The sequence below is a fragment of the Canis lupus genome, chromosome 21 (assembly GCF_003254725.2).
Source record: "Canis lupus dingo isolate Sandy chromosome 21, ASM325472v2, whole genome shotgun sequence".
Lineage (NCBI taxonomy): Eukaryota > Metazoa > Chordata > Mammalia > Carnivora > Canidae > Canis > Canis lupus.
This window is the reverse complement of record NC_064263.1, coordinates 5,831,400-5,858,318: the sequence shown is the minus strand read 5'-3', so window position 1 is coordinate 5,858,318 and position 26,919 is coordinate 5,831,400. Positions and strand designations below refer to the sequence as shown.

Genomic DNA, 26,919 nt, shown 5'->3' with positions numbered 1-26,919 from the left:
GAACTACAATGGTTTACCGTAAGCAATTAACATAAATCAGATAGTGTAAGGAAGATAAAAACTGAGCTGGAAATTTGAATCAGTGACAAAGAAATCATTCTCTTGAGGAAGGCAGAAATGAAGGCAAAAAAGAAGATAAGTGAGTGGACAAACTTAAATTGCTCCTTTGCCTCATCTGCTTTATTAAAGAGCTCCTGTGTCCCAGAACGATATTGCCAGGTGTCCCTTTGGCTGTACAATTATTTCCTTACCTTTCTACCCTTGGTCCCCAGTCTTGCCTGGGCTCCTGTAGTTGACCATGGCATAATACCCTCCCTGCTCCCTTTAGGCATTTTAAAACTACTCATCTTCAAAGCAATGATGCTTTCCTGACCTGCCTTATTTGTGGCATATCCCGGTGCCTGGCTCAGGCTCTTCGTAGGAAGAAACGAAGGAAGGGAGGGAGGGAGGGAGGGAGGAAGGAAGGAAGGAAGGAAGGAAGGAAGGAAGGAAGGAAGGGAGGAAGAAACGAAGGAAGGAAGGGAGGGAGGGAGGGAGGAAGGGAGGGAGGAAGGAAGGGAGGAAGGAAGAAGGAGGAAGGAAGGAAGGAAGGAAGGAAGGAAGGAAGGAAGGAAGGAAGGAAGGGAGGGAGGAAGAAGGAAGGGAGGAAGAAGGAAGGGAGGAAGGAAGAAGGAGGAAGGAAGGAAGGAAGGAAGGAAGGAAGGAAGGAAGGAAGGAAGGGAGGGAGGAAGGAAAGGTGGAAAGGTGACTTTTCCTACCTGAGTGACACTATACCTAAAACTTCAGATTTAATATTGATGTTTTCATGGTTATTTTTTTTTTTCAAATAGAATCAAACAGAAACAAAGACTTTTGAGTTCAGGGGCAGACATTGCCTTATCAATTAGAAGTAATCAAACTGCAGGTACTGGTTAAGGGCTGTCCAACTTCTCCTCACAACCCCAGTGATCTGGAGATTACATAAACTCTAAACTTGGTTCCTTATCTCCAAAGCAGATCGTGGAGACAGTGGGGAAAATTATCTATCCCTTGGCCTTTTCAGCACAGCAGACCGCTGTGCACTTAGAACTCCCAGACTTGTTACAGCCCCTGGATACACCACACCTCCTACCTACCCAGGTAATTCAAGTAAGTTCCCAGTACCATACTCTGCTATTCACTCCTCCTTTGAGCCTCTGCTCACAGGTTTCTAATATTTGCTTCTGGGCTCCTTGGTTTGGAGACCTGCCCAGACTCCATTCTCAGGACCCTGTTTGCCTTTGGGATTTCCAAGCTGCCTCACCCCACCTTTTCCCAGCTTCAGGAAACTGTGGGAAACTTCATTCAGGGCTCCAACAGCCCAGGGGAGGAGGATATAGACACATGTTATTAAAATATAAAGTTTTGCTTATCAGGATTGAAGACATAGTTTGGCAGAGGTGAGTTGGTTCTGTATTACCTGGTTCCTTGAAATGGACGAATGCATCCCACAGAGGACCTGTATCTGTCCATTTGCCACCCCTGATTCTTTGTGCCTTCCACATGTGCCAGCTCACCATGTTCTCATTCTCACAATTCAGGTTTCCTTCAATATTTAGATTGGGCCCCTGACTCTATTTTGGCTATAACTTTGGCTCCTCTCAACAAAGAATCTGGTCTTACAGTTGGCCTTCTGACTCAGGCTGTCATCTGCTCCCCGGGACCCTGGCCTCTTGTTCCCCATCAGTTGTCCTTATAGCCACTCTCTGCTAGGTCCTCTCTCAGAGCTAGAAGGGCCTTTTTCTGCTGCTGAGCTGGGGGATCCAGTCAGAATGAGAAATTTTTTCGATAAAAGATTCTGAGGTTATCTGAAGCCCAGGTTCAGATGCAGGAGGGAAAGTGTAATTTTGATAAACAGACTCCTATCAATTTAGTGGGAGATTGGACATAAGAGGAGAAAGCCTAGAGGAGGAGAGAAGAGGATGGTGGAGAACACCTGAGAAGTGAGAGAAGAAGAAAGAACAGGATTACTGCTCTTTTTAGAGTATGCTTCTGTATTTTTTTCAACCCTGATAACTGACAAAGGTGATTTGGGGCAGAATTTCTTGGTTATCACATTATAGAAAGAATGGGTTTGTTAGCCCCAAACTAACAAGAGTTGTAGAAACTTCAGCCTGAGCTTAAAAAGTAGAGTGGGGACAATTTTGTGGCCTTTCTATTCCCTTCTGTCTCCATTCTTCCTTCTGTGGCCTGTCAGCAATGAAGGCTGGGGAGAGTGGGAGGCTATTTTGGGAGAACTGCCCCTACTTTATCAACTTGTCTAAAAGTCCCAGAGGAACTGTCACTCAGTATCAAATAGTAGGATACTGTGAAATTATGATTTGTTCTTTTTTCAAAGAGCCATCCTAGGTTTGTGGGCAACTAGGCCCTTTTTCTGAATCAGAATGGAGGTAACAGGTTTCCAGAGTCAATACCTAAGATGAAGTCAACCCCCTTTGCTTGCCATTAAGGACTCATCTCTTATGCTGGTGTTGAATAGGACTTTGTCCACAAGGAGACTGCCTGGATTATCTGCATGGACAACGGAGTACTGTGCTTCCAACTATGTGTGTGTGTGTGTGTGCGTGTGTGTGTGTGTGTGTAAGCGGGCATGGAAACTGTTGCTGTACTATACAGTTAGTCATCAGGACAAATATGGCATTGCAGTAACAATACACTCCACTGGTCTAATTATCCCTAAACAGACTATTTCTTTAGGAGGCTGAAGTTAGTTAAAAAGATGCCGTGTGATGCAGTAGGCATACTGCCAGGGAAAGGTTGACTGACTCGTTGACCGCCAGGACCTAGCAGGAGAGGGAATTCGTTATGGACCACAGTTCTGGTTCTTGGCCTTGATCATAAGAGCAACTATTCATTCAGTACCTCTTACCCCACGCCATCAGCTGAGCCAGACATTTTCATACGCGACTTTATTTAAAGCCCACAGCAAGCCTGCAAAGCGGGTATTATTAGCTTCATCTCACATGAGACTCAGAAGGTTAGGCAACTTGCTTCAAGATCCATGGCTTATACCAGGCAGAGCTGGGATCCAGACATCGTTGTCTTGACTGCAAAACTGTTGTGCTTCATTACAATGCAATATTACCTCTCCTTGCAGCAACCAAAATTGGAAAGATTAATATGCTCAGACAATTTGACTTTTACAGAAGGACAAGAATTACAGAACTCACAAGAGATGGCTGAGTAAGCCACATGGCTAATTTGTTTAACTCTCCAGTGACCAGAACACCAGCAGCCCCTGGCAGTGTGGAGGTATCCCAGGAGCTGAGTCAGAGATCAGGAACTTATTTGGTGAGCAGGAATGAGAAGGTAATGAGGTGGGCGTTTCTGAGAGTGCTCAGGTCCACAAGGAGGCCTGGCTTCCTCAGGACCAGATTCAGAGACTCTCCTCAGGCAGCTAGACTCACACCTCCTTTTAACCCTTGCACTGCTGGCCACTCTCTCCTCTGAGGACACATCCTATTTTCCATATACTCACATTTTTAATCTACAGCTAATAATAAATTCATATTTGGCCAGAGATACTCTATCTCTTTTGTCATAAGTTAACAGCACTAATTTAAATGACCAGAGGACATTCCTGCAGGGAAGATGAGCTCACTATGGCCCATAAGACATTGGTGGACATTGTTGGCTGCCTCCCCAGCAACTTATTCCATCTTTGCCTTTCCTTTTTTTTTTTTTTTTTTTTATTTTTATTTTTTTATAAATTTTTATTTATTTATGATAGTCACAGAGAGAGAGAGAGAGAGGCAGAGACACAGGCAGAGGGAGAAGCAGGCTCCATGCACCAGGAGCCCGACGTGGGATTCGATCCCGGGTCTCCAGGATCGCGCCCTGGGCCAAAGGCAGGCGCCAAACCGCTGCGCCACCCAGGGATCCCATCTTTGCCTTTCCTGAGCACTTGCTAACTCTGGGCTTCCAGTCACATGAGGAAACAGATTGTACTCTTTAAGCTATTTTGAATTGTGTTTTCTATCATTTAGAGCCCAAGTCATTCTAACTGACAGAGGTATGATTTTAAGAATGGATTTACATGAGGCTCACTCCAACACTAATTCTTTCAATAGGTAATTTTTGAGCCCCTGCTTTGTACCAGGGGCTCTAGGTAATTGAAATACACCAGTGAACAAAATGGACAGAGATCTCTGTCTTCATGTGGCTTATATTTCAGCAGGGAGAGACAGACAATAAAAAAAGGACATGTAGGTACGTAAAGGGCATAGTATGTTTGGGGTTAAATGCCATGAACAGGGCCAGGAACATAGTAGGCCACAGACAATGTTGTAAAGACGTTGGCTTTCACTCTAAATGAAATGGGAAGGCACTGGAGGATTAGAGCCCAGAGCCATAATTCTCTGACAGTTGAGAAATTGTGAAGGAGGAAAGTCACACTTTTTTGGGAGCTGACTTGCATTGTCAGGGTCAGGAGGCAGACCACCATGAAACAAATGAGATGCCTGATAGCCCTTTCAGGTAGTCCAGCCTGGGTATGTGGAATAAAAGCAGATATTGCCTTTTCTTACTTAAGAACACTAGTGAGTTCTATCAATTGGCAACTTGGCCTTTAAATTCACTACCTTTGAGAGCTTTTTATATTGCGCGTTTACCAATTTAGGGAGTTGAACACTGGGCTTGTGGGAGAAGTCCCTGATATAGAAGACAGAAAAGAATTTCATCTTGGGCATTGCTGTCTACATTGTTCTTCGACTTTATATTTATAGTATTAGACCTATTTACTCCTCTTCCTTACAGTGCCCTAGTGAGGAAAGCCTACTTTCATAGTCTCAACTCTCAGATAAGAAACTCTATCATCTATCATCTATCTATCATCTATTTATTTATTTTAAAATTTATTTATTTGAGAGAGACGGGGGTGGGGCAGAGAGAAGAGGAGAGAGTCCCAGGCAGACCCTCTGCTGAGCATGAAGTCTGATGTGGGGCTCGAACCCATGATCTTGAGATCATGACCTGAACCAAAACCAAGAGTTGGCGGCTCAACCGACTACGTCATCCAGGTGCCCCCAGGTAAGGAGCTTTAAACATAGTAAAGATCACTTTCAATTACCAAGTGGCATCAGAAGTTCTCTAGATCCCAGTTATTATCTTTCTTTATAGGTTATATGGACTCCTGACCCATGCAGGGTGTCCTGTCATAGTATGAGGCACCCTGGTCCCCCTTCTCTATGTCAGGGTTGTGGCATGTTTTAGCGATTGATCAAACTCTACTGTGGGAAATAGAGGAATGGTGACATGTTAGTTCAAATAGGCAAAGTCAGAGTGAATGCCCAGCATTAAAAATACAGATTTTCAGGACTTTTCACTGTCAAGTAGGGCTCAGCAGCTCCTCCCCTGCCTCTTACCAACGATTTTTATGTCTACCTGTTAGGACTCAGATTTTAGCCTCAAATACAGTTTTCTGCTAAAAGGAACCAGGGCAGTTTGGAGAGTGGTGATGGCAGAGACTGCTAGTTCCCACTGTAACTGGTGTGTCCTTTAGCAGGTTTGGAGCTGGGGTCATGACCCCGCTATGTTCTCCAGACTCCCCTGCAGTTGGATGGAGCCACGTGACTCATTCTTATTGCAGGACATGGCACACATGACACACACCTCCTCAAGGCATGAGGTGGGCACATTTCCTCCACACTCTGTCCCTTCTGTCAGTTGGGACAATGACAATGGGACTGAAGCCTAGAGGATGGCAGAGCCCCAGGGTGGAAGCCCTGAGTGTTCAGTCACCACGTGGAAGAGATGGACTCCCTCCGAAATCACTGCCTCACCCCACTTTTCTATTTATAATAGAAATAAACTTCTAGAGTGTTTCAACCATCCCATATTTTTTTGTCTATATAGTATCACAACTATGTCTATTCTTATGAAATATAGTGGTTTACTCCCTTTCTTGAGGCAAGAAAAACTCAGGGAGGTTCTGGAATATCTCTTATTTACAAAACTAAATAGAATATATGACAAAGGTGATGACTTACAAGTAAATAGAATAGAATAAAATAAAAAACATATATTCTATCTTCTGTTAAGTATATGGCTGTTCCTAAAGTATAGGTATACAGTTGTTCCTATTTGTGAAAACAAGAAGCGGTTACTTGTGAACACACCAAGAAAAGGTAAGTACTACATCAAGGAAGGACTGACCAGCATTTGTGATCATACCTACTAATCAAGTAGAAAGAGGACTGAACAAATAAATAAACCCAGTAACCACAAACCATAACCAAACAGAGTAGGTTTGACATTGTGTTCCAAGAAGATAAATTAACCAGATGTCCTCAGGAGCAAAGACAAGTGTGCAGACTTCACTTCTCATAAGAGATAAAACCTCTATTAAATGCTATTAAATTATAATAAAATATTAATAAAGAGTATAAATGTTTTTAAAATGCTAACAAATCAGAGCTATGCATTGCAAAGATGGAACAATGGATTTTATAACACCAGCCAAGCAAGGTTTAAATAATGTATCATTTTGCAGGGAGTTACAAAGCCAAGATAACCTATGGTGAAGCACAGGCCTAAAGTCTCATTGGTGTAACAAGTTAAATGTAACTAGGAAAAAAAAAAAAAAAAAAGGAAGCCTTTTTTGATGAGTAGTGTGGCTTGGGTTTGAATCCCTTTGGGAGAAACAATAAAGTCCTGAGTCTTAGGAGACAAGCCAGATCCTGTAAGCCTGTTTTCTTTTTCCTTGTATCTGGGATGATTCCTGCAGCCCTGGGAAGGTGTGAAAGTATATTACTGAAATGCTAGGAAAGTACCCAAATAGAATCATAACCTAGAGAGGTAGAAAGATAAAGATAGAAATAATGAAGAAATTAATGAAACCCTTATGTAGATTTTTTAAGAACAGAATTAAATGTTAGTGGGATATTTATTATGTGATAATTGTGTTTTTTTTATGGTTTATTGTGGGACTTATGGGGTTTAAAATATTCAAAAACTCATTCATTGAATTTGCATCTGTTGTTGAAATACTTTAAAAGAATTAAATTATTTGTGATCATTGTTAATGTATTAAATTGTATATATTTAATAAATTGACCATTAAGGATAGTACTCTTCACCAATGGAAATGTTTCAGTCTTTTTTAAAATTTTTTTTAAAATTTAAATTCAATTTGCCAAAATATAGTATAACACCCAGTGCTCATCCCATCAAGTGCCCTCCTTAATGGGGAGTGTTTCAGGCTTAAAAGAACCTAATCATCACTAAGCCTTCCTAGGAATAGTTGGCACATAGACAAATATACCTATGACAAATTACATTAAGAAATTTATTAATATCTAATAGTAAATGGGGACAGTTTGTTTTATACAATGAACATTTATTTCTAGGAGACCTTTGTTAGTAGAGACCATTGCTCTGGTGATTCTGCCTGCAACTATTGTTTCTTTAATTGCTTTAAGCAAATGCATGCAGTTGAGGACACTTCTTTCGAGGGTGAGTCTTCTAGAAAGCTGAAAATCTAAATTATGAGTTGACTCTCAGCATTCTCTTTCTACCAGTCTTCAACAGAACCATCTCTCCTCTCTGATGCTGCATCTGGTCCGCAGGTGCACTAAACTGAGATCTTTCCAATTTGCATCTTGTAAAGGCATTAGCTGAACTTGCAGCCTGCTTCTTAGCTGCTACCTATATGGCAGAGGAATAATAGCTTCTGGGCATGGAAGAGAATGTGGGCTGGGGAAACAGATATGATATTTACTCCTTTTTGTTAGTAGTTGTCATTTTTTATTTCTCTTTTGATCACTTTTCATGGCTTGTCCAGATGGATTCTCTGGCCACCCAAGTCTCTGACCTTTCTTGATGAAAATCCTCTTTTTTATAAGTTACCAAAGAGATTTCATATCCCGGAGTCTTCATGGTAACATTCACTCTGACTAGTCCCAGTGACTTTGCTGAGCTTCTATAGCACACCTGAATCATAGCTGGATCTTCCTGTGCATCACCCTTCAAGCCCATTAATTTTGTCAATTATGATTTTTGCTTGTAAGTGCTGACTAAAAGCTATCTTCTACTTTCCTCCCAGACAACATACCAAAATAACAAAGACAATAAAAAATAATAATGAAAACTTTATCTTCAGTGAAATAAGGAGAATTGTGTAATATAACTACGTAATACCTAAAAATGGTAAGAAGTTTGCAGAGTGGAGAAAGCCATGACTGCAAAGAGAAACATTAAACATAAGCAAGCATGTGGTCCTTAAGATCTCTGGAAAGGCTGAAGAGTTCAGTGTGGATAACAATGTGGACTAAAAACAGGTTAGAGGAACACGTGAGTGGCTCAGCGGTTGAACATCTGCCTTTGGCCCAGGGTGTGATCCTGGGGTTCTGGCATCAAGTCCCACATTGGACTCCCTGTGTAGAGCCTGTGTCTCTGCCTCTCTGTGTCTGTTTGTGTCTCTCATTAATAAATAAATAAAATCTTAAAACAAATTAAAAAAAATAAAAACAGGTTAGAAATCTGTCAAAGAATAGTTAGAACAGTATTTGCCACCTCATATTTGGATGTTGATTACCTCTCCCACCTCAAGAAAATTTATTCATTGGTAAAATTAAACCAAAGAAGAGATACTGAAAACTGAAAAGAGAGATCATATCTTTAAAAATATTTTATTTATTTATTTAGACAGAGAGAGAGAGGGAGAGAGAGCACAAGCGCACAAGTAGGGGGAGGGACAGAGGCAGAGGGAGAAGCAGGCTCCTCACTGAGCAGGGAGCCTGATGAGCAGTTGATCCCAGGACTCGGGGATCATGATCTGAGCTAAAAACAGATGCTTAATTAACTGAGACAATCAGGTGCCTCAAGAGATCATATTAAACAGTGAAAACTCCCAATATTCCTTCTCCCACCTAGCTACTAGAATGCTGAAACCTGCCTCTTAGTCTGTCAGGCAAAAGGATGGGTCTTTCTCTAAAGAAATTCGAAGACTCCAGAATTAAGACCTACAGATTAAACATTTAGGACAATCACCAATTATAAGTGGATTTAATACTCAATATTCTACAGTGAAGTCTATTGGTCAAAAAACCACGCCAATGCAGAGGAAACTCAATGTCCACTCTTTTAGTATTTCAGTTAAACAGGAGTGGCAAGGATGCCAAGACAATTCACTGGGGGGAAAGGAAGACCTTTTTAGAGAAAATACTCCTACAACAACTGGGTATCTATATGGAATGAAAAGCTTCACCACCACCACCTTCTATTCACAAAAATAATGTGAGATGGATTGTGGGTCTAAATTTAAAAGACAACCATAAAGTTTCTAGGAGAATTTCTTTACAACCTTTGAATAGTTACAGATTTATTAAAAAGAACACACAAAACACAATTCATAAACTTTTAAAACTTTTAGATGTATACTTTTCTAACGTATATTACTATTTCTTTTTCAAACAGAATCTAGATTATATTTTACTCCTTGGGATGGCTCAGGATCATCCTTGGAGACCTTAGAGTACTGGTCTCCAGTACAGCACTGCCTTTGGAACCACTTGGTATTACTAGACTATTTCCTAAAAGTAACTTGAGACCAAAGTGTTCTCTTTTGCCTGTTTTGTTTTACTTTCTATATTTGGTTTTTTAAAACCCTCCCTACCTTGAGGATGCCAGCTGTCACTTTTTGTAGTTTTTGTCCTGGGTTCAGAATTCTACCTTGGAAGACAGGAGCTGTACAGATTATAAACTTTGTGTATCTTTTTGGTTTTTAACATCTTATAATAAGCATATATTTTTTATGATGAAAAGCCTGTAATAAAAAATATCAGTACAATTTCTATCGTTTTTTTCTGTTATGGCATTTATATTACTTTGTAATTACATATTGGTTTACATGTTTTAAAATATTTAAGTCTGCCTCCCCCCCCCAGATTACATCTTTTATGAGGACATAGACTGCTATTCTCTTCATTATTGGATTCTACTTAGTGCCTAACACAAGTCCTTAGTAAATAAAAACTACTAAAAATGTACTTGCTGAATTAATGAAGGGATAGTGTCAGGCAGACCTAGAGACCAAGTATACTCCTTAGACTTTCCATAAAGGAATTAGCAGAGGGTTCTGTGTAAAGAGTTTTGATCTTTGTAACTTGCATGTGTTTTAGAACATGGAATTTGTGACATCTCTTTTGAGTTTTCTGGGCTGTTTGTCTACTTCTTGGTAGCAACTCTGATCCTGGCTATGTAACTACTAAAGATAATTGCCAGGTATATAGTTCCAAATAGGTCAAGTGTAACAGCATTACCTTGCATTGTTCAGTAATTATTTCAGGCTGCATAATCAACACATTATATGCTGAGTACCACTTGTAAGCTTAATAGCATGGTAGGTGTCATGTGAAATAAGAAATAAAAATCAGGGTCTTTGCTTTTAGGAAACCTGTAATAGTGGTTAAGAAGACTATAGGATATTAGAGGTAAGTTTGAGATAAAAGTTAAGCTTCTAAAAAGGGTCACTTTTAATATTCTCTTCACACAATATCTAATCACAGTACAATATAGTCACCATGCTCATTCAGTTGGTGTACACCTAGTGATAGGGCACATTAAGTGCTAGGCACAGTTCAAAAGAAGCCCCTGCACTCCTAATGCTTTACTTTCTAGTAGGAGGAGACAGACAATACAGAGACAAATAAAATTACAAGGAAAATATCAGAGCAGTGAGTGCTACTTAAAGAAGTAGAGGCATAATGCAGCCTCTGATTTGAGTGGTTAGGGGAGGCTTTTCTACCAAATTGGCATTCAAGCCATGAAAAATAAATGGGAGTAGTCATGCAAATAGGAGACTGTAGAGGGGAGACACAGTCCAGGCAGAGGAACTAACTAGTGCAAAGGTCCTGAGGCAGGATCAAACTTGGTCTTTCAAAGGAACTGAAAGGTCAAGCAGTATAAGATTAGTGAATGAGTGTAAAGGAAGGAATAAAATGAAGTCAGAGATATAGGCAGGTCCAATCCTCCAGGACTTTGGAAGCCAGAGTGAACAGCTTGGTGTTAGTTTCTTGTGTAATGGAAAGTCACTGAAGAGCTTTAAGCAAGGAAACATATGATACGACCTTTTACTACAAAATATTGTTCTGACTACTGTGTGCAGAATGGAAAGGAGGAAAAGCAGAGGCAGAGAAATTCCTCCCAAGCTTCCCAGGGAGAGACATAGGGAGCTTATGGTCATGGATGGAGTCAAGGTGTGCTTTGAAGGTAGAGTAAAAAGGATTTGCTGATGATCTTGAGATAGGGAGTGAGGAAATTTAAAGAATCAAGGATAGCACACAGATTATTAGCTGGAGCTACCATGGTGCTCTTTTGTAAGGATAGAGTCACAGTAGCCAAGAAAAGATGTTTCGAGGAGAAGATAGTGGCCAATAGGTCAAATATTCTGATTTGGAGAGGTAAGATAATAGGCAAGTTATCTTAGGGTTCAATAGCATGGAGTCATAGATGGAAACCCTAGTGCAGTGGAAAGGAGGAGACAATGTAAAGAGAGGCATAGAAGCAGTGACTATAATCAACTCTCTCAAGAAGTTTGCTATGGGGATTCCTGGGTGGCTCAGCGGTTTTGCGTCTGCCTTTGGCCCAGGGCGCGATCCTGGAGTCCCGGGATCGAGTCCCACGTCAGGCTCCCGGCATGGGCCTGCTTACCCCTCCTCCTGTGTCTCTGCCTCTCTCTCTCTCTATGTCTATCATGAATAAATAAATCTTTAAAAAAAATTAAAAAAAAAAAGAAGTTTGCTATGCAAGGAAGCAGGGGGTTGAGGCATGAAGAAACACAGGACTGAGCTTTTTTTTTAATTTACGAGAGAGATGCTGGAGCATGCTTGTGTGCTGATTGAGATGAATTGGTAGAGAGAGAGACAGACCCATAGTGCAGAGGAGAGAAGGGATAATTACAGGAGCAGATTGTAGGGAAGGTGAGAAGGTTGAGATCCAGGGCAAAAGCAGAGCTATCACCTTTGCCAGGAGCAGGGAGCCTTTATCCAAACTAACATGAGGAAAAACAGAATCCCCAGGGCAAGCAGTTTGGAAATTGAGGTATAGGAAGAAAAGGGAGTTCTTTGTTTAGTGTCTGCTTCTCTTTTCTTGGTGAAATATAAGACAAGGTCAAGGGTGGAAGACCACAGGTGCATGAAATTTGAGGAGAGAAGAAAAAATGAGGAACAGTTTTGAAGAATGAAAAACAGCAGATTGTCTACTTCAGTGCCTATTTGAGATTTGTGATCATACAGTATGTGTTTTTGAAAAATCTAGAAACACTCAGAGTAAGTGACAATATGGTTTAATCAGGTTGGGACTTAGGCTGGTTATTGCTACAGAAGGAAGGAGGGCTGGCTGATTGAAGAGTGTTTACAAGGGAATGATTATAATAATAGACCATGAACTTTTCATTAGTTACGGAGGGAGGAAGGATGTCACTAGGTTGACTGATTACAGCACCTGTGGATTGGTCATCTTGATGGAGTTAAATAATTTTTGGAGTATTTAGAGGAAGTGAACTATAAATACAAGAGCTGGTAATTAGAAAACAAGGCACTTGAAACTGAGATATCCAAGAACCTCACAAGGTTAAGGTCACAATTATGGGTTTGGATAAATGAGGTGGATGAAGGAAGAGATTATTGAAGTGAGAAAGCTGAGGGACTGGTTGACCACTGTGATGGATGGACTATGCACGTGGATAACGAAGTTGCAAAAATATGGTGGGATTCGTAGCAAAACAAGAGACAGTCTGCTGTAAAGTCATCACAAAGATGGTTATGAGTAACAAGGAGGAGCAGTGGGGTGCTCACAGGACCTGGGGATTTTGAAGGTGGGAGGAAAGTAACAATGGGAAGAAAGGATTCCGTGTGTGAGAGAGAACAATAGCCTATGCTTACGAGAGCCAGGATTCAAGAAAGCCCCAGATGGATGCATAGCTGCTGGCACTGTCCAACTTCAGAGGCACCATTCACAGAGGAGAGAGTGTGAACAGTACCTTTCTGTGTTGTACAACATGGCCATAGTGCAAAGGGAAAATTTAGAGAAGGTGAAGATGCAGGGGCATTTTCCATTGACAGAGCATGAGTGGCCGAGGACCCAGTGGATGGGGTGAGAGTCAGATCCATGGATAGGTGGAGATGTCAGGGGATGGGGGCCCAGCAGGTTACAGATGCCCTGAAAGGCTTGCACTTCCTGTGCTTTGTAAATAGCTCAACCACAGATGACCTAGTTCCTAAACCATTTATGCTGTTTAATGCAATTTCCCTGGGCCTCTTTTTTGATAGGATTTTAAATCATGGGACTGGAGACACCTTATCTCCAGAACTGTATTTTCAGCCAGCCAACAGCCTGAAATAATTTGTGTGCAGGTGTTTTGGAGGCAGACAATCTCCCCAGAACAGGCAAGGTCAGGCAAATTTGTGTGATTTCTGGCCAATGCATCTCTTCCGCTTGCCTCCAGAAGCATGTAAGAGAGGATCCTATTACTTGGGTATATGCCCAGCTGCCTGTGGGGGCACAGTTGTCCCCAACATTGTTTTCTTGAGTATTTCTCCTATCACGATCCCTGGGTTTTTCCATGTGAGCTCACCCTGAGCCTACATCCATGAGAAGAGCTTACCCAGTCTGTAACCAAATATATAAAGTGCTTTTCCTTTCTTTTTAGACATAGTGACTGGTTTCGTCTCTTAGAGGTTTTTGAATCACCAAAGAGTCCCAGTAAATGATATTTTCTTGCTTTGGAAACCTTTGAAAATGAGGTAGGAGTTGTTGAATTGCTAAGCTGTAGAGCCCAGAATCCAAAGTTCTTCACAATGTGAATGTCATGATACTATATTCTTCCCCCTTTGAAGTACTCAGTAATCACAGCTGTGATCCACAGTTGTTTGTAGGATTCTATAAATAATGCGTGACTCCAAGCACTTGAATGTAAGCTCCATGAGGGTAGAGACCATGTCTTCCCCTCCTGATCACTACTGTTCCCAGCATCTGGGATATTTGTGGATAATATTTGTGGAATTACGGCAATAATGAATGCCTATGCCTCCCGTTCCCACACCACTGCCTTGCCTAGTAGCTTCTTACACTCTCCTTGGGCTCGGGGCTCTCAGCTTATTTCCTAGCAGCCATCTAGATCTGCCTCACTCAAGGGTATCCTGGGCCCTGAAACACTCACTCTCCACTTCCTTCTTCTGAAATCACATCAAGCTAACAAGGTCCCCATGCACATTCTGTCGATTCAAAGAAGACCCATCAGTGATAGCATTGAGGCACTAGCTGGTGAAAGAAATCCTATCCTGGGTTCAAATCCTCATTCTAGCATTTAACTAGCTGTGAACTTGGGCAGGTGACTTAGTCACTCTGAGTTTTGTTGATTACAAAATGCTGATAATATTGCCTACTTCATACAGCTATTGGGATGACTAAATGAGAGGAGTGTATTATGCCGGGGGGAGGGTAAACCCCCAATGGCTGACTGTTTTGATTATTAGAACTGTGATATCTGGCAGTAAATAGCATTTCTGAACAGGCTGAGGCTTCTGGGAAAGGTTCTCATAGTCCCAGACAGAGTTCTGCATATCACCGTGCAGTATCCTCCTTTCCACTCCTGCCCTTAACTTGATACATTGTTCATGCAACTTACGTTTATTTTGCATTTATTGACCATGCATCTAATCAACTCCCGTCAGGCTCCTCTTAGGTGCCAGGGGTGTCAGGCTTGGTGTGTAAATAAGATAAACCAAATGAGGGCTACTCCTGATCTATGTGCGAGATGGAGTCAGGGATTCATGAGCCTCATGGTGAAAGACTAGATGGGTCCTGAACCAAGAGAGGAGGTGAAGGGGGAAAGGGAGGGAGGAAATGTGTAATGAGCACCTACTGTGTGTCAGACACTGTGCACTGAAATCAATGCTGGATCATTTGATTTTCATGAACACCATACAAGGTAGGCAATACTATTCCGATCTTACAGACATGTAGAAAGACAAATGAAAAAGTGGCACTTAGTATCAGCACTCTGACAACAATGAAGATGTTATAACAAGTCTTCATGGTATATTTTTCTGAATACTGTCTCTGTCTTGACTTCAACTTATTTTCCTACTATGGTAATAATAACAAAACATACACATCTGTCTTTTATGATATGCCAGGTACTGTTCTAAGTCTTAGACACACACATTCATCTAATCTAGCTGAGGTAGGTATTATAATTCCCATTCCACAGGTAGGTAAAGAAAGCATAGAAACCTCAAATCACTTGCCTAAAATGTGCAGCTAGTAAGGAAAGGAGCAGGGTTGAATTTAATTAGCCTTGCAATCCAGGCTCTTAAAAAAAAAAAGATTGTATTTATTTATTCATGAGAGACACAGAGAGAGAGAGAGGCAGAGACACAGGCAGGCTCCATGCAGGGAGCCCGATGTGGGACTCGATCCCAGGTATCCAGGATCGCACCCTGGGCTGAAGGTGGCGCTAAACCGCTGAGCCACCCTGGCTGCCCGCAATCCAGGCTTTTAATCACTTTATGTTGCCTTTGTTTTCTTTTTGGATAGTTTCACTCTTATTTCCTAATTTTTAAAACTCGTTTTTATGTCTCTCTGTGTGTGGTTCTCAAATCTTTTTGTTTAAAGAAAGACACAGGAGTAATAATGCTTACATATATACAGATATAATGGCATTGAAATGTGTGTGTTTTTTTTTTCCTTAGTTCCACATAACTAGAGCATGGAGGAAAAGAACAGAAAGAAACTGGGAAAGAGTTTCTAATTTTACTTTCCGTCCACTTCCATCTTTACCAAAAGGGTGAGCACAATCACAAACATGCACGCAAATAATGCTCACACAAATTCTCAACCAAACCAGGAGAAACCAAGCACGGAGCTTAGACATGGTATGCTCTGGAGCACTGGCACCATGAATTAACATACATTGTGTTTCCATGGCTCTTTGTTTTTACTTCTTAAATTCATTTAGTTCACCTCTTATGAGCTTGCTGCACATAAGAGTGTGCACGTGTATGTGTGTGTGTGTGTGTGTGTGTGTATTTGGGTATGAGTTTTGTTGACTAGACTCCACATTCTCTGAGTTAGGGAATGTCCTAATCCCTTTCTTATTTTGAAACATGCTCTCACTTCAAACACATACCCCTCACACACACCCACACCCACACACACACCCCTCCCACACACGTCCTCCCCCCACAGAGAAATTTGAACAACGGAAGCATTTACAGACACTACTGTTTATCCACCCAATAATCCGTTTTACCCCTTGGTTAGTGAGTAATCCCAGACTTTATATTTTGGGTGGCAATGAGCTCAGTTTCAGGGTGGCATTTCCCAGCCTCCCTCACAGCTGGGGATGGTCAATGAGACCAAGTTTGGGAGAGAATTCTAGGAAATCTCAAAAAAAGTGCTGATAAAGTTCTTTCCTTTTTCCTCCTTGCTACCAGTAATGTGAATGTGGCAAATAAGCTTTGGTGATCATCTTAGCAGTGCAAGAATTTTGAGGATGAATGCCCTGAGTTATGGTTAAATGAAAACAAAAATAGAAAGAGCTGTCACCCCAGTCCTAGACTGCCTAACTAGCCTGAGATATCTTTAGACTGTCATCTTCTTACTTGACAGTGAAATAAAGTTTTATCTGCTTGAAAGCACTCTCCTCTCTGGTCTCTGGCAGCTAGAAGGCAAACACAAGTCCTCGGTGATAGGGGAGTCGATAGTTAAAATGAATGAAAACAAATCAAATAAAACAAAGGATTTCCTAAAAACAATTTAAATCTTGTACCTTCATCTTCCAGATCAAATAATGAACCCCAAAGATGATAAGTCAAAAAAAAATATCTTATTATACACACATACACGAAGATAATTAGAACTTCAATGCCCTGCCAGTAGGAAGAAGAAAATCTCCCAGGATGTTCCCAGTCTGAAAGTCCATTTGGCTTTGCTAAGCATTTCCCTCTCCTCAATTCTTCCTTCCTCTTGGGTTTATTAACAGAAGCTGTCAGTTTTACATGGCATCTTCAGAAACTCTACCTGCTTTCATCTGGCTGGAGGCCTCCTGGGCTCCCAGCATTTTGGTAAATCACAGAGCAATCCACTCTCCTTCATCAGCACATACAAGAGAGCTTCGATTTCCCTCATGAAAACCAAGTACTTTTCAACATAACTGCTATTCATTGAGTGTACCCAGTGCGGAGCCTGAAAACACAACAGTGGCTCAGTGGATGTGCGCATTGTGAAGACATTAGTGTTGAGATTTTCCTGGGAGAGTGTGTTTTCCTCTCTCAGGATTCTGCCTGGTGCATCCTTAATTCCTTGCAGTGTGCACCTGGGAACAGGGAAAGTCAAGGATGCAACAGGAGTGAAGGAATAAAGACACCAATAGTGCAGTGGTGTGCTGGCAAGCTTCACAATGACCAGGGGGGTGGGGAAGCATGATCAGTAGTGTTTGCGGGTTTGTGTAGAATCAGTGCATTCAGGGAGCTGACTTAAGCTACCAGTGGTTAAGGAGCTAGCTTGCAAATTTCCTGAGAATTCAACCATTGGGAGCCTTTAGGGGGGACTCCAGCAATCTAGAGCATGGCCATCCTCTCTCTTAACCTTCTCAGCAGCCCTAGCAGGAGGTTTTCACAGGGTCATGTTAAAGGTACTGGAACTCAGTCTCAGAGACACTAAATTAACTGGCTCAACAGTTGCTAACCCAGTTGACAGTGTGGCTGGGATTTGTACCCAGGTCTGTCTGATTGCACACACTTGGATTCTTATTTCCTACACTGAAAGGCCGTGGATAAAATGAAAGGAAATTAAAAGGAAAAAAAACAAAAGAAGGAAGGAAATAGTAAGGGGCAGTGTCAAGCTAAGGCCAAGCAAGTTTCTGTGGCTTCTCAAACAGTGTCCTAGAGGGAGGACTGCCAAATGGCACCACCCACAGTGGGTCAAACCTAGGCCCAGTTTTTCAACTATCGAATGTTTTTTACATTTTAAAAGAGTTTTATTTTTAAAAAATACATAAAACAAAAAGAATGGATAAGAGAGACCAAATATGGCCCACAAAACTTAAAATATTTACTATCTGGCCTTTTACCCCTGCACTAGGCTGACATTGACTTCTGGGCCTCACCAGCCCGAGATCAGCTATCGGAGACAAGGAAAGAGAAATGAGACCAGCTTTTGATAAAAACCTCCTACAGCCAGCACTTGATATGGATTATCTAATTTAATTCTTAAAATGACTCTAAGACATGGTTTTCGCTTGCTGTCCCCCTTTTCACTAGAGGGAAAACTAAGGCTCAAAGATGAATCTGCCTTTCTAAATTCACAGCTAGGAAGTGGCAGAGCTTAGACTGGGACTTAGGTGTCTTGGGCTCTAGACCCTCACTTTGCACTGCATAGCGCCTATTCCTCCAGGCTTCAGCCTCCAGATTCTGGGTTCTGAACTACCAACCAGGAGCTCCTGGCTATAGTAATCTTAGGAACCAAGGGGACAGTAGGGACATAAAGAAGGAAGTGATTCATTCTGCTAGTGATCTGAGCTCAGGGCTTCAAAGAGGAGGTGACAATGAGCATGAAATGAAGGGACAGTATGAACAATCCCAGGGAAGTATGACAGAACGGGCACTCTGGGAACTGGTAAGTAGTCCTCTGCTTACAACATGGGTTCACCATGGACAGATGGCAGAGCATTCCCCTGGACAGGCTAGGTTGGAGCCAGATGAGGAAGGGCCAAGTTCTGAATTCTGTATCCTGGTAGCCCTCAGGTGCTAAAAGCAAAGACCCACTAGAGGCAAATAGGAAGGAAAATGGAAAAGAGCAGAGTTATTTGGAATTAAATGAGATTATGTGAAATGTATATTAGACATCTGAAGACACACAGGATATCTAATATATTGAGTAAGATCTGCCACTAACTGAACCACGTTATAACTATGCATTACATTAGTTATTTTGTATAAAAGACTCAATGAAATAACCAGGCTCTGCCATATGATTAATATTAACCTTCAGTTAATTAACATTAATCCCAGAGAAGAGCTTGCTCTCCGTTTCTCCCTCTGTCTCTCACTCTTCTCTCTCTCCTTGCCATGTGAGCACACAGCAAGAAGGCAGCCATTTACAAATCAGGAAGAGAGCTCTCACCAGAACTAGACCATGCTGGCACCCTCATCTTGGACTTCCAGTGATTAGCCCTACGAGAACATACATTTCTATTGTTTGAGCCACATGGTCAAAGTTATTTGTTAGAGCAGCCCAAGCAGACTAAGATAACTTGCTAGAATACAATAACAGAAAGATGGCAATCACTCTGAATATTGAAATCAGAGAGACTTCAACCAAGAAATTAATTGCACGAGTGTTAGAAAAGATGAGAAGCCAGCAGGGGACAGTGAGGCAAAGCAGAGACAGTGGAAGTCCCTGCTACCCCAGGATTGCAAGGACAAAGGGAAGAAGCCAGCTATGAGAGCCTAAAGGCTTAGTCACCCACTAAGGGCACTAATCCCTTAGTGAAGTCCCCACCCTACGACCACACCTAATCCAAATCATCCCCCAAAGGCCTCAGTTCCAAATACCATCACTTTGATACCATCAATTCAATGCATGAATTTCAGAGGATACACTATTCAACCCTTAACATAGGTGTTAAGGTGTTTTTCATATTTAATGCTGCTTTGCAGATTAGGCAACTGAGACTAGGAGAGGTCAAGTATCTTTCTCAAAATCCTAGCTAGTAAATTACAAAAGTGTGATTCAAATCCAGGTCTAGCTGACTTTAATGGGGCACTATTAACTATTATAGCAAATTGCTTCACAGTATGTCTGCATAAGGACCCAGTAATCAGATATGTATTTGATGTGCTAATACAATTCAGCCAAATTCCTATGACCTGTACTAGCTTGTGGGAAATGGTCTATGCTAATTAAATCATAACATGATTGATGGGATGCTTTAAAATATAGAACGAACATCCATATATCCTTTTACAGTTCACAAAGAGCTTGCCTACCCATTACCTCATTTCCTCATTTGATCTTCATAGTATGGTTGTCAGGACGGAAGGACAGATCTAGACGGAAACTGAAGGTCAGAGGGAACAGGTGAATTGCTGCAAGTCACACAGCTAAGAAGTGAGAGAGGAAGGGAATACTTAAACCCACACCTGTTGGCTCTTTATCCTGAGACAGGTAGACCTGCAGTGTTCTTGGGGTCTACCAAAATGATGAAGGCCCATTGAATGGGAGCTGATCCTACTATTATTTTAGACTTTCTGAGTGTCATCCGATTCATTTGCTGGTTTTACCAATGAGCAATCTAAGGACTTGTCAATGCATTGTGCTGCCTCTTTGAAGTTGCCTACTTCAAGGGAAGCTCCGTTTGCCAGAGAAGGGGATATGTATGGTGAGTAAGAAGAGTTTGCAATGAGGACAACCATTGAAGCACTTGCGTGGTGGCAGCTGGCTCCACTGATATTTCAATGATCCTAGTTATGTAAAAATAGCTCTAAAGTACTTGAAAGCATTTTGTTCTCTTAAAATAGGTTTAAAAAATTCCTCCCTTTTGTTTGCACTCCTAATTTGTTTAGCAAGGCCTCTTTCTCAGAATCAAAGTTTTAGCAGAAAGTGAATTTGAAGACTGAAGGACTTTAAAGTTTAAATGTCTTACCAGGACATAGATTACTTAATTAACTGTTACATTTATTATTTGTACAATCAAAAAAGAGAGAGAGAGAGAGAGAGAGATTTCTTTCTGTGCATTTTACTCTGTTGGGCAGTTTGGGACAGAGATGGGTTAATAAGAAAGGGAGTCCCGACTTGAAGAAGTATATCATTCAGCATAGAAGTTTAGACATGAACATCAATCCCTGTATATCAAAATTAATAATGATAATGTAATAAAAGACATAAAAGTGATGATAGTGGTAATTCAAGGTTTGCCGTTGGCAATGGTCATTGATCTTGACTTAATACTAAATGAGTGAGGTTTTTAAATATAAAAAAGTATCCAAGATGAATTAAGACTTTGGCGAGGCAGCTCTAATCCAGGCTATATCTAGCCTTTGGCTGTATCCATCTGGCTTGTGGCAAGTTTCCTAAATTAAGTATCTGGAGGCCTCCTCCCATAAGAACAACAAACAGAACTTCCCTGGTCTGAAGGAGAATTCTGGGCCTCCTCCAGCTGGACGTCCTGTTTCTCTGTTTAACTCAGAGATTCATTCTCTTGAGGCCACAGCAGGTGGTTTTAGAGGAGGGTGTAGCCCAGCCTTCTCAGCCCATGTTACCAACTATTTGTGATTCCTCTCCCCCCACCCCATTCCTGTGTTGAAACCCTAACTGCCAGTGTGGCCATGTTTGGAGATGGGGCCTCTAAGGAAGTAATTAAGTAAATGAGGTCATAAGGATGGGGCTCTGATCCCATAGGATTAGTGTCCTTATAAGAAGAGACCCAGGGAGCTCTCTCTCTTTCTCTCCCTGCACAGAGAGGTGGAGCCATGTGGGGACCTAGTGAGAAGGTAGCCATATACAAATCAGGAAGGGAGATCTCAGCAGATACAAATGTGCCCACACCCTGATCTTGGACTGTTCTAGCCCTCAGAAATATGGGAAAATAAATTTTCGATGTTTAAACCATCTCATCTATGCTATTTTATTGTGGCAGCCAGAGTGGACAGTCAGGGAGGAAAGACCTCCTGTGGTGTATAAGGTATGCGTTGTGGGAATGAAAGCCTAGGCCTGAGTGGGTTACATGGGCCTGGTGATTTGACCCGGTTGTGTCAAGGTGGGGATGGGGCTTTATGGAGACCAGGAAGATGGGGCAGTAACAGGGAGTGCAAACCAGGCTGGATGGATTTTTTTGTTTGTTTGTTTTTTAAGGTCAGCTTGGCAGAGACATGAATTTTAATGTTCTTTGTGGGTGGGGGTAGTGTCAGAACTGAGGGGCGGGTGAAACCCTGAGCAGCACCAGGGGTATTGTGGGATAGGAGCCTGACTCTGGGAAGAGTGCCGTCTTGGCTTCTCTCTACTGGGAACTACCTCTGCCTTTCTCCTACCAGCAGGGGCTCTCTCCCTCTCCAAGCAATCTCTGGATCCTTTCTTCCTTTCTATTTCAAGTAAATGACTCTCCTCTCACTTGCATTCTTATTAGCCTCCTCAAAATCCAAACACATATAAATGCAAACATATGTATCTCTAATTCTTCTTACCTCATTAACGTAAACTCAGGTGTGGTTGAAAGGGGCTTGTTATGAATAGCAAAAGATACTTTTATCACTTATTAGAAAATTCCAAAGATTTTAGGGGCTTTTTCAGAAACAAGGACAAAGGCCAAATACATATTTCTTTTCACAAATTAAAATATCACATTTCCCCAGTCAAACTTCTGATGAAAACCTAGCCCTGGCCAACACCTTCATCAAAGCCTTGGGATACCCTAATTAGGCAGAAGACCCAGCGAAGTTGTACCTGGATTCCTGGCTCACTGAAACTGTGAGTTAACAAATATGTATTGTTTTAGGCTGCTAAGTTTGTGATAATTCATTACATGGCGATAGAAAACTAACACAGATTTTGGTACCCAGAAGTGGAATGCTGCTTTACAAATATCCACAAATGTGGGAGTAGCCTTGGAACCAGGTAGTAGATGGAGGCCGGACGGATTTAGAGGAGCATGATAAAGGAAACCATCTATTACTTTGAACTGACTCAAGAGAAAGTGAAGAACAGATTATTAGAAATGGAAGGAAGCGGGATCCTTGCTTTGTGGTAGGCAGAAAACTTAGGAACATTGTCTCCTGCAGTTATGTGGAAAGCACAGCTCATAAGTGATGAACTAGGTTATTTAGCTAAGGAGTTTCCAAGCAAAGTGTTGAAGATGCTGCCTGGTTTCTTCTCACTGCTTATAGTAAAATGTGAGAGAAGGGATAAATTGAGGAAAGAACTGTTAAACAAAATGGAGCCAGAACTTGACAATTTTGAAAATTTCCAGTCTCTCCAGATGGTAAAAGATGCTGAAAGTCAGAAATGGCTGCCAAAAGTGTGGCATAGAGAAAAAGCTGAGTATGCAACTGTACAATCTTTTGCTAAAACTGAAGGTCAGATTATTCAGTCATCTTAACTTCAAGATATTAAGGGTGCGCCTCGTAGATCTTGAACCATAGGGCTTCTGGAAAGCATGAGACTGGTGGTGTGCCTCCGCCACCTCTACTAAAGAAAAAGGACTATCTTAAAAAGACCTGGGGGCATGGCTTTTGTCTACTGGAGTGAACTCCACTGAAATCCGTGGGAGATCCACAGTTCTTGAGAAAATGATTTCAGTAGAAATGCCACCAGGATGAAGGGAAAGGGGCAGAGACAGAGCAAAATGAAAAAGGGCTGCTGAATCCCTCCAATTCTACTGGCTAGGCTGATAAACTATTCAGCTTCAAACATGTGCTTCCTTTTCTGAAAAAGGAAGGATGGCATAGAAAATGGGTTCAAGAGCTCAGAAGTCAGTCCCAAGAGCCACAGAGGATTATTCCCATACCTTGAAATATTACAAGGATCTAGCTCTTGACCATCTGGATTTCAAAACTGCTGTGAACCTTTTTAGTCCTTCATTTTAGCCTTGCACTGGAATATCTATACAGTTTTGTTGTGCCTGTCCCACCATTATATGTTGGGTATTTAAAAATAGATAATTTATCTCTTTAGGTTCATAGTCTCACAGATAGAAAGGATGTGTTGCAGGAGCTGTACTTAGCAGACTATACCTGGCAGCCTCATCCTCAGTTGGGTCTGATTTGAGTAAAGAAATTGTGGAGCTAATGCTGTAATAGGATGAGACTCTTGGGAATCTTAGGGTAGGGTCAATGTATGTTGAATGTAGAAGGGATGGGAATCATTGGAGGCCAGACTTCAGACTGTGTTAGACAGACTGTAGGGTGACCCCCCAGTTCCTGCCTTTATTTATGAATTGCCTCCTTGGTGATGGCAGGGCCCTGTGACTGGCTTCCAACCCACAGAATGTGGCAAAGGTGATGGGATAAATGTGATTACATGTATGTAATTAAATAAGTATATACCACTTATCTTGCTAGAGCCTCTTTCTCATGCTATTGCTGGCTTTGAAGAAGCAAGCTGCCATAAATCCTATAGTCACAAGGAAAAAATTTCTGCTACAACCTGAGGGATCTTGGGGGCTTAGAAACAAATCCTTCTCCAGTTGAGCCTCTGATGAGAACCCTGCTCTGACCATCACCAGAATTATGGATTTAGGAGACTCCAGCTAGAGAATAAAAGTAAACTGTGCCTGTACAGGACTCCTGGTCCCGAGTAACTGTGGTAATAAACATGTATTGTTTTAAATCACTGTATTTTTTGATCATTTGTTCTTTGGCGTAGAAAGCTAACAGAGCAGCTCCTAGAAAGAAGGAGAAACAAAAACACAGAGGTGACAAAGGGAAATAACAGATAGCTTTATACTTCCACACTGGCAATGTTTTATATCTGTTGGCGAGAGCCAGTAGCACCTCACTCTCACCCCTTAAGTTTTTATAAAGGCATTATCGACATCCATCCATCTGCTCATTCATTCAATAAACAATTTTTTACATATCCATCACTCTAGGGGTTTCTACCACAATTCGATTTATACTCCTATCATGTGCTTTCACGTATATGCAAATGATTACATGATAAGGCATATCAGCTAAATATCCTGAGAGCAGTATTTAGAATGTGTGTGTAAATGGCATCATTCCTTTCTGGTCACTTGCTCATGGAGCTTACTTATGGTCTATTGGAGGACATAAACTAAACAACTAAACTAAACTAAACTAAACTAAACTAAATTAAACTAAAATAAATAAAATAAAACATAAAATAAAATAAAGTTGTATGATCACACAGATGATAGAAGGTATAAAAGTACAGGATTATCTAAGAGCATTTAGTGAGGGACCTAAGCTAATGAGAGGGTTTGGAGATGGTTTCCTGGAGGAAGTAACATCAGAGCTGAGCCTTGGTGCCTAAGTTGACATTAGCCACCAGCAGGTTTGGGGAGCATGTGCTGTCAGAGGGAATGGCATGTCAAAGAGCACGAGGCAAGAAAGAACTGGGTGTTTTCTAAAGAACTGAGCAGAAAAAAAAAAAAAAAAAAAAGAACTGAGCAGAGGCCAGTGTGGCAGGAGCATGGTGAGAACATGGTGGGATAGGGAGAGGGAGGGGAGGAAGGTGGAGACGTTGGCAGTGGCTAGCTTATAAACAAGACTTGGTGAAATCATCTGTGACTAAATTTTATTTTGCAAATGTTTAAGTGTGTGGTTAAAGGATAATTTTCTTTCCCTATTAGAGACAAAAATGTTAAAATGGGGAAGGGCCACAGAGTGAATGCAAGGATCTTGGATTTCTGCCAGGGTGTGAGGGAGAGCAGAGAGAGAAGGGTAAACTGAGGTCACTGCTGTGGCAAGTAAGACAGAAGACAGACTCCTTAGGTAGGTGGCAAATAAGCTCGAGTCAGATGGGGAGAAGTGGCAGGTATGAAACCCAGGTTCCTGGGAAAGCTAGAGAGGGAGGGAAAAGAGCCACAGTTCAGCTTACAGAGAGACATCACTAGCTTCTCAGGCAGCAGTGCAGGGAATCTGTCCGAGGCACTTTGGTTGGTGCATTTTTACGAGGAATAGAGTAAACCGTATGAACATTTTGTGTACCTGGGGATTGCACACACAAGTGTAGACCAGCAGAGACCCTCCAAGCCTAAAGGCTAGAGTCCTGGGAATCCTGCTTCCCCCAAACCAGCAGCATGACCTTGGGTCAGTCTTTTGACCAGTCTGGCTCCAATTGCCTCACTGGGTGTGGGAGCTCAAAGTTTCCAACAGGAAAGGACACTCCTATCTTCATGGGTTATTGCTGCCAGTAGCTGTTGATCTCATGAAGACCGGCCTGGGAATGTATGAGGCAGTGAAGGATACTTCAGGAAGGAAGATTGAGGCTGCACTCATGAGAAAGAAGTCTAGCATAGGCTGGTGTAGGGAAAGCAGGCAGCTGGCACCCCACAGGGTCGGGGACTCTAGGCTGTGCTCCTATGACCACTGTCGCTGGCACCATTGAAGATACTGTAAAGTCACATGCCCCAGAGACCCATAATCCACTGTTGGTTTTTTCCTTTCATCTGCCAATCTGCTCAAGTCCACAGATTGCATTATTGTTATTATCCTGAATTCTTTCTTTACAGTGTCACAGTTCTAATTAGCTTCATTTCCTGTTTTCTCCCCTTTGGGATCAGTACATGGCATCTGATGGCGTCTGCATGCCCAGAGAGGGTGGGATATAGGAACAAACTCCATGAACTAATAGCCTGGGGAGTGGGTGGCTTTCTCAGGACAGGGGTGAAGCTGGGGGAGGAAGGAAGAAAGCCCAGCAGACGAAGCCTGCTCTGGTTGCTGCTTCCACATCAGCACCCAGTAACCCAGCTGTGAATAATGCTGTTGGCCTGGAGAGACCCCCCACCCCCCACCCCCCACCCCCTCATTGAGTCTGGAGTGGTTCCCTGGCCTTGTATCAGCTTGTGATTTATCTGATTCTTCATTTCCTGAATGGTTTGGCTGAAAGAGCTTCTTTAAGACTTGATGTGCCAATCTAATGATAACTCATAAGGCCGGGGACTGCTGGATGCTCTTGATATTTGTAACTTTTAAGTAAAGTCAGGCCCAGGGACCTTGATAACCTCAGTGCCAAACACTTTGGGATGTTTCATGGCAAAGTGGATTGTTGCATTTTTTAAGATTCAACTTTTTTGTTGTCATTTTTTTTTCATTTCATTTCATTTCATTTCATTTCATTTCATTTCATTTCATTTCATTTCATTTCATTTCATTTCATTTCATTTCATTTCATGGTAAGTTCCAGGCCAAAGAACAAGATATGGTGTTCAAATGTGCCTCT

General features: G+C 41.8%; 1 protein-coding gene across 12 annotated transcripts in view; it reads left to right on the top strand.

Annotated features, from left to right (window-relative positions):
• Positions 1-26,919, top strand: part of LOC112641985 (uncharacterized) — a 71,828-nt gene that overhangs the window by 31,416 nt on the left and 13,493 nt on the right. For 5 of the 12 annotated variants that reach the window (XR_007404558.1, XR_007404557.1, XR_007404555.1 and 2 more), the window contains one exon: positions 997-1,119. The gene's annotated coding sequence lies outside the window, so the exon portion shown is untranslated. Of the gene's footprint in view, positions 1-996; positions 1,120-3,737; positions 5,645-7,364; positions 7,471-13,666; positions 13,761-15,710; positions 15,806-22,370; positions 22,486-26,919 lie in introns of those variants that run through there. The other 7 variants (XR_007404561.1, XR_007404563.1, XR_004807809.2 and 4 more) reach the window with 7 other exon arrangements.